Raw genomic sequence first — 7,814 nt, 5'->3', positions numbered from 1 at the left:
ATATTGCTTGGCTTAAGCCATATCTACCCAAATTTCATCAGAATGTAACTGTAACAATGGTCAACCTATTATTCCTGCAGTTAGCCCGTTAGACCCGTTTGCATACAGAACTGTTTAGTAATGCAGTGGCCTTGCTAAATTCCACAACATTGGAATAAATTTGCCAGTGTTTTGATTCTGGCTAGGAGAGGGACCATAGACTTCACACGGAGGGGACTTCTGTTGGAATCTAGATACCATCATTAATTGTGCAGAATACAGGAGAAAAACACAGAGACCCCAATATAATTGTTTAGAAATTTCCCATCTGTAAGTCTCTATGTCTGTTGAAAATAATAGAGATTTATTGTTTGAGATCAGGTTTCCCCTAATGCAGCATGGTACACTGTTGGAGAAGATTGGTAGGTTTTGCAATTCATAACAGTGTTCATCTTTCTAGAAGCCTGAGGGTGTTGACAATGGAAAGTTTTTCAGGGTGACTAATGCTTTCTATGAATAAACTAGATCCTTAAGTTGTCCTCTGAAGGCCTGAAATCTTAACCCAAACCTCTTTTAGGAAAATTAAGGTTTTCTTAAGGCCCACGCGGACACGTTGTTCTTAAAGACAGATCTGAGATCCAGATTCCGTTAAAATATATTGGGAAACTTCTACTTGCCGCGTCCCTTCCTAGAGGCTTTCCCGTCCCTCCTGTCACAGAGACATCACTGCCATGATCTCCCCCAGTCAGATGGTTATGTTGACATGCCCTTCCCCTGTTGCGCACTGAGACGTATCACCCATCGGCTACGGTTGTCGCGCTCTCTCTACCTATCTGGAAAATCACAGAGGACTTTTGCTGCCCCAGACCTCAGCAGGGAAAGATCAACCCCTTCCTGTTGGACAGCCATTTCAACCAGTGAAGCCACTTGAGTCGGGTGGATCGTACTGAGATTTCTCAGGTAAGACTAACACAGGAGGCATTTGTGACCCAGGGTGGGGATTCATAACCAAGACTGTACATTTGGCCTGTTTGGCCTTTTTTACATGATGTGAAATGTCCTTTCAACTCTAAAAGGGAGGGAAATGAAAGAAAGCCTAGGGATCTAGCCTCTGCTGTTCTTTCAGTGGAGAGGAGAGCATGGGGGAGTTTACCGCCCTACCGGTTTAGCAAAAACACTGGAAGTCTGTCTGTCAACCGGGGCATCCTTTCTTGTCTTGGCTTGTTTGGGAGCTAGGGATAGTCTTCACCCTGTCTAATTTATGTAGCTTCAGAAAGAAAGGTTGTCAGGTTCCACATGATGAAGAAAGAGGGAAAGAAGCAAACGAGACTGGGGACATGTCTCAACCTTCTCCAGCAGCATTGTCTCCTTGCTCATCAGGTAGGAAAGAAAAACAGATTAAAGCAAGTTCTTTGTTTCCAAATTCCAGGCTTGCAAAGGATGTATTATGATACTCATTTCAAAATATGGTTACATCTTGAAAGCATTTTTGTTAGATAGGCATATTATCTTTAACAATGAAGCAAGGGAAGGGAAAAAAAAAAAAAAAAAGGTCGGTGCATTACAGTAGACTCTTAAAATACCTTAGCTCTAACTTTATATATATCTTTTCACATTAGCATTCAAAACTCCTTGGCAGGAACAATAGGAACAGTTCAAAGTTCAACTCATAATCATAAGCAGACTTCTCCTTCTTCTCCCCTCCCCTCCCTCTGCAGTTTTTGTGCGTGTGCTCGGAGGGGGTGGAGAGAAGAGAGAGGGGTCACAGTCAAACATCTTCCTCCCCCTCCTCCTTTCCAGGACGGGTTCTCCTTTCATAATAGGAGAGTTTCATTCAGAGTTAACTACTTTGGGTTCAGAATGATACTCGGAGAAAAATATATAAAGTAACGTTTTAAAAGCTCCGGCTGTGAAAGAAAGGACCAGCGCCGCTTAGCAAAAGCATATGTGGCTGGTGGGACCTCGCAACCACATTCAAATCACGCTCCTGCCAAATCACGTTATGTTTCCAAAGCTCCTTATTTGAATTTCCCAAGCGGGGTTCATATGGCATGTTCTGTGTTTTTGCTATACAGTATTGAAGGAGGTCCTTAGACGTCTTTCCCCGGAACAATCCATTTTTTTTTTTTTTTTCTTTTCTAAATAAAAGTTCTAATTAAACCTAGTTTACATTTATGGAATGCGGGACTCCGCTCCACCGACGACAACAACAGAAAATAAAAACCTGCTCTCGGCACCCCTCGGGGTTCCGGGGTTCCAATGACGCCCAAGGACGTGTGGGGCAGCACGGCCGGGGTCAGGGGCTCCCTGACACTTGAGGGGCTCTTGTGGGAGTTGGTCCCCCCCCTCCCCTCCCCCTCCCCCCAGCCCCGTGGTCCACCTTCACTGGACCCTGCAACGCCAGCCAAGCAAGTCCCGGCTGCAAATTTAGGCTGTGTTGAAATCACCCCAGGCCAGTGTATTCTTTCCTTCAAAAGATTACAAATAAAAAGTCACGGACTTGGAGATTCGGTTACCTATTTCTGGAACGCGTTTGAGTGTTTTACAAAATCTGGACGCAGGAATTCACCCTGAAGTTGAATGTCCCCAGTCAACGCCTGATGTTTGCTCTCGCGTTTGAAGACTGTTTCTCTGTAGCCTACTGTTCTGTTTAGAAAGCCTGATTGTTTTTGCTTCTTTTTAGGCTCTGTTTTAATCATTGTTTATGGTTTTGATAGTTCTGTCCTGGCACCCCCGAGTTCCTTGTAACTTAATTATCATATCTAGCTTTACAATGAATAAAATGATTATCCTGCCCCAACCCCCAGGCTTTGGTTGTTGGCTTGTAATAAGCTTTAGCTATTATGACATGAGATCTTTGAGTCACTTTCTCAAGTACAGAGCACAACCAGAGAGAAATGGCCCTGTTAAGGCCACGTTGCCTAATGGGTGCTGCATAAGCTCTCCAGTTACCACTGCCAATAGTCAAGTGGGTCTGCCCAGCCTAAATATCTATCTCCTGAAATAATGGAATCATATAGCTCAACATTGCATTCGGAAAACAAAAGGATTTATCCCGAAGAATAGAATTATGGGTGACACAAAACGTGGCTTACTGACATATAATTCTATGGAGTGCATTGCAAATTCTATTCTGTGAACTTTTGATTTTTATTTTTAATGTTTTCCCCTGCAAACATCCCCCGCTCTCTGCCCATTTCTGCTTTATCACCTCGGAACTAGGAGTTTTGTTTGTTTGTTTGTTTGTTTTTCAAAACTTTTACACAAGGTAAGGGGATAGCTTTGTTCTCTCTCGTCCAGATCTCACTCCTTCTTTTAGGATATGGTGATCTTCCAAGTGCTTTACCTGGTTCATGTTCTCTGCTTATGTCCACTGTGCTTTTATATGTAGTTCAAATTTCACTTAAAATAGAAACTCTCTCCCTTTTTTTTTTTTTTCTTTTATCCTGACAAGCAGCATAATATTGTGGTGATGAGCACAGCTTGTCTAGATCCAAATCTTGGTTCTGTGATTTTGGGCAACTTACTTAGCTTTTCTGCAAAATGGGGATAGAAATTCTCCTTAACACCTCCTATTGTTGAGAAGGTTGAATGGGTTAGTAAGTTTCAAGCACTCAGAACTGTGCATGGACCTACGTGGCTCTCTGTAATGATATTGGCTATGAATAGTCAACTGTATCAGTCTGTAAAATGTGTGGCTACCTTTTCTATCTGCAAAGCCTGAAGTTATTTGTCTCTTCCTAATGCACGTGCTCTGCTCTCCTTTTTTGGTTCTGGCCAAAGGAGAGAGTCCTGCCCCATGCTCTAGCAATGAAAGGAGATGTGTACTTGGCTCCTTTGATGGGAATAGTAAGGTATACTTCAAGGTGAACTCCTTCTCCCTAATGGGAAAAGACACTAAGGCTGTGTTTCTTCCCCTGAATTACTAGGAAACATTGTCTCAGCGATTGTAGCCATATCCCTTTCCTCTGCAGCGGGCTATGGCTGAGCAAATGCATTTACTTCAACAGCTCAGTTCCCAAGCCTTTGCCTTATGACTGTCCATTCTTCTGTATTTGTCATTTTGAGAGTCAAATACGTTTCCTGTTTCCCGGTTAGTATCACCGGCAATACAAGGAAAATGCTCTATCATTTACATTACTACTTCTTAAAAAATGATGAAAAGTGTCAGGCAGAGAACCGGCCCCTGGAGAGTTCCATGTGTCGCCCCCGTGGCCTCTTATGAATAGCATGCCTTCTAAGCGGTGTAATACGGAGCTACAATAAGTATATCATTAAAAGTAAACTGCTGCCCGCTTCCTGGTAGAGTTTCAAGCATCTCAGAACTGACACCTGCCCAATAATCTTCGATTTTGCTACGGCCACCAAACTGTCAGAACACCATGGGAGAGAGCTAGACTCATCTGAAGGAAGTAACTTAGAAAGTGTGAATTCACTTCCTTCACAAAATCACATTTTATCTTGTATCTCTTAGGTGCTTACGCATTCACTCTTCTGTTTTACGCGGGGACGCTGTACGCTGAAGCCCAAGGGCACGGACTCTGGAATCAGAATGGCTGGGTACGCAGGCTGGCTTTTCTCTTTATCGGCTTGGGGGAAGGTTCATGCAGGTTTACTTACCCTCTCGGAGCTTCAGTTTCCTCATCTGTAAAACGAAGATGATACTCTGGTTGTGGTGAGGGTTAATGTGTGCAGTTGTGCTTCCTGTATGGATCCATCGGAGAAGTAATAGGCGTCATGAAAGATGAAGGACAGTATCGCTTAATTTGTGTAACACCTAACTTGTCCGTTAGTCTTGACGACATAGAACATTGCCGTCTGACTTCTCTTCCTCACACCTCTCTCTCTGAGCAGATACCCAGGATGCAGATAAAATTCTGTGATGTGTCCTTTTCATCGCTACCGGTTGGGGAGAAAGTGGGGAAAAATGAAACCGGAGCATGTGTTTACCCCACCCGGGCTGAGGCCATTTAATAAACCAATTAGCTAGCACCTAGAAACAAACACGATGAAATACACATCGGGGCAAAAAAATGGGGGCCCGTCTAAAGAAGTCAAAGAAAAACACTGAGCCTGGGGTGAAATATGACAAAATCATACTGGCGGTACAAGGATAATTAAAATGTGGGAAACGCTTAAAATTCAACTAACGAGCGCATTTCTCCCATGATGCCTAACATGCCACCTGAGTTATTTTCTGTGAGTGAACACTTTCAAAGTTCTGCTGAAAGGAGAGAGATCGTCTGGGACTGAGGGAGACGGGGAGTTTGCCTTTAGCTCGTTGCTAGTTATTCTCACTAACGGATCCGTGCATCAGAGCATCGGAGAATGGGTTGTTGTGGAGTTGTGGTGTGAGTTCAGGAAATCTCTGGAGCTGGAGGCCCTGCCCGGCAAGTGGGGAGTTAACGATGTGTGCCAGGGAGGGCCCCAGACATTGACGGGTGAGGGGGACTGTGGAGAAAAAAATGTCCTTACCAAAACAGTTGCAAGCCTTTTGTCTCTGACTGTTCTTGCTCAGGCTGTCATTTCTGTCTCTCCTTCCCCTTCTTTATAGCCCCTCACACTGCTAGAAAGTCCTTCTCGTCTCCTTTTAAAGCCCCGACTTCGAGCTGGCTGCAGGTCAGGAAGGGCCTCCCCCCTCCGACCGGTGTAAAAATGCCTGCGGCAGTGATGCTTTTGTATACGCTCAGGGCCCGGTCTTTGGGAGTTGGAAGGCAACAGACACAAGAGTTCAAGAGTACAATTTTAATTTGAAGACAAAAAAAAAAAGCCCCCGAAACAAGCAAACAAACAAACAAAAAAACCCACCTCTGCATGCTGAGGTGTGCCATGCAACTGTTTTCCCAAGAAACACGTTTGGAGAGAGAGCCTGGGTTTTCTTCCAGCCAGAGCTGAGTTCAAGTCTTCCGTGTCTCACACGCTAGAAGGTCGACCTCACAGTATGTAACCTCCGAGCTGCAGCGTACTCACCTGGTTAGATTGCTGCCCCTTTGGGAGTCACGAGTTACAGCGCGACAGGGTGCACAGAACAGCCTTCCCGGTGCTTGCAACACGTTTCCGCTCCAGGAACATTGTCACCTTCCCTGTTACCTTTGTAAAAACCATTATAATTAGAAAAGAAATACAGGAGAGAAAACCAATCTGTATACCTGACATCACCACTATAGCTATCACCGTAACTGTATACTTATAATAAACGTATATGTTTATCTCCCATGTTTGCTTTTCGTATTGACTCCTATTCTTTTCCTGATCTATCCATTTGCTTTTGTCCGATTTTTAGGTGATGGCTAAGTGGTTTATTGCATTGTTTCAGCTCGGCGGGGTGAATATGTGCCACGGTATTTTATTTTTCACGAATCACTGCTCCTTGTGTTCTGTCCAATCTCCCAATCCTGCAGATTACCGGATCACATTTTAGGCAGAGTTCAAAATCTCTTGTGTACGTGTGTGTGTATGTGTGTGTGCACACATGTGTCTATATGTATATGTGTGCGTGTAGGTATCCCCAGATGCACCCACCAGGTACGCCAGGTGTGAACACCGAGAGTAGTGAGAAAACAGTTGGCCTAAATTCCTATCAGATGAGAAACAAAAAGTTCGTCCGCTCCAGGATTTCAGAAATAAAACCAGGGCATAAGAACACAACAGTATGTATGCAGATTTCATTCCAGACAAGTCTCAATCATTATTCCCTTGACCTGTACCTTTCCGGGACTGTGTTGTCTCTAAGAGTGTCAGGGTGTTAGCAATTTTAGAGGATTACCCCTCACTGAAATTTTGTCAAAAGTTCTTTTTCCTTTGTACGTTTCTCCTGCAAATCTCCTCTTTCTCTTCCTCTTACTTCCTCCCAAATCCTCAGTGACTCAGACAGCTGCAATCTCTTCCTTCCACTCCCCCGTTGGATGTGGAACTGTGTGGCCGTTGGAGACCTCCCCAGCTCCCAGGAGCTGGCTCTGTCCAAGAACTTAGGTGGTGGACTTAAAGTAGCAGAAAGTAGTCAATAATTAGAAAAACAGATTTTCAGCCAAACTGAGTAACCGGAGCTTGGAATTTCATATCTAAGATATTGGTTTCGCTAATTAATTAGCACAAAAATAATGGTCTGTGGGGGAACGTAGCTTTCTAAACTTTTGGCCGGGACCGTAAGAAATGAACAATACGCACAGGAAAATGTTAATAGTCGAGGAGGAGAAAGGCATTTTAACAAAGTTTTATAGTATGTGGTTTAGGGTCCTCAGGGCAAACATATGCATTACACATCTAACCCCACACTGAGAAAATAATCCCTAATGTTGGTTCCTCTGCTAGTCCTATTAAAAATTCCCCAGAACGTCAAGGCTGCCAATTTTAGACTAAGAATAAATGGCTCGTGGTTCCTTCTGCAACGGCATCCAAGATTCATGCTCTCAGTGCTGCACACGAATTACTGGGGAGGAATGTCTCTGGTTTCTGGGGTGCCAGAAAAGGCCATTGCATTGATCCAACCCCATTTATTTCAGACAGGGCACCCAAAGGCCACTTTCTGTCAGAGATGGTTGGACCGGGGATTTCACATTAAAAGAGGTCAGCCCTGTGTTTGCTTTCTGTATAATGTAGCCAGAGGGTGGGGCTTGGAGCTCATGAGGGCAGAACTTCCAACCGCTCTGTGTTCTGCAGAGGTCCCCTCTCCTGGAGTTTAACATCCACGCAGTAAGAAGGGAGGCCTCAGCCAGTCCACGAGGCTGGCCATTTTTACACAGGACTCTAATGCAGTGTTAGTGGTGCTGGCATTCAGGTGAGTGGCTGGCCTCCTCCAGCCTTAAGTATTCAGATTATTAACCGGTTATGTGAAG

At 44.4% G+C, this 7,814-nt stretch overlaps 1 long non-coding RNA gene across 1 annotated transcript; it reads left to right on the top strand.

Moving 5' to 3' along the window:
• Positions 1-563: 563 nt before the first annotated feature.
• Positions 564-6,195, top strand: LOC147574811 (uncharacterized). The gene is made up of 2 exons (XR_015243311.1): positions 564-939; positions 5,670-6,195. It is a non-coding gene; the product is annotated as an uncharacterized LOC147574811 (long non-coding RNA).
• Positions 6,196-7,814: the final 1,619 nt, after the last annotated feature.

The sequence above is a fragment of the Puma concolor genome, chromosome D4 (assembly GCF_028749965.1).
Source record: "Puma concolor isolate L17-30 chromosome D4, mPumCon1.1.hap2, whole genome shotgun sequence".
NCBI lineage: Eukaryota > Metazoa > Chordata > Mammalia > Carnivora > Felidae > Puma > Puma concolor.
This window is presented reverse-complemented; position numbering and strand designations above follow the sequence as displayed.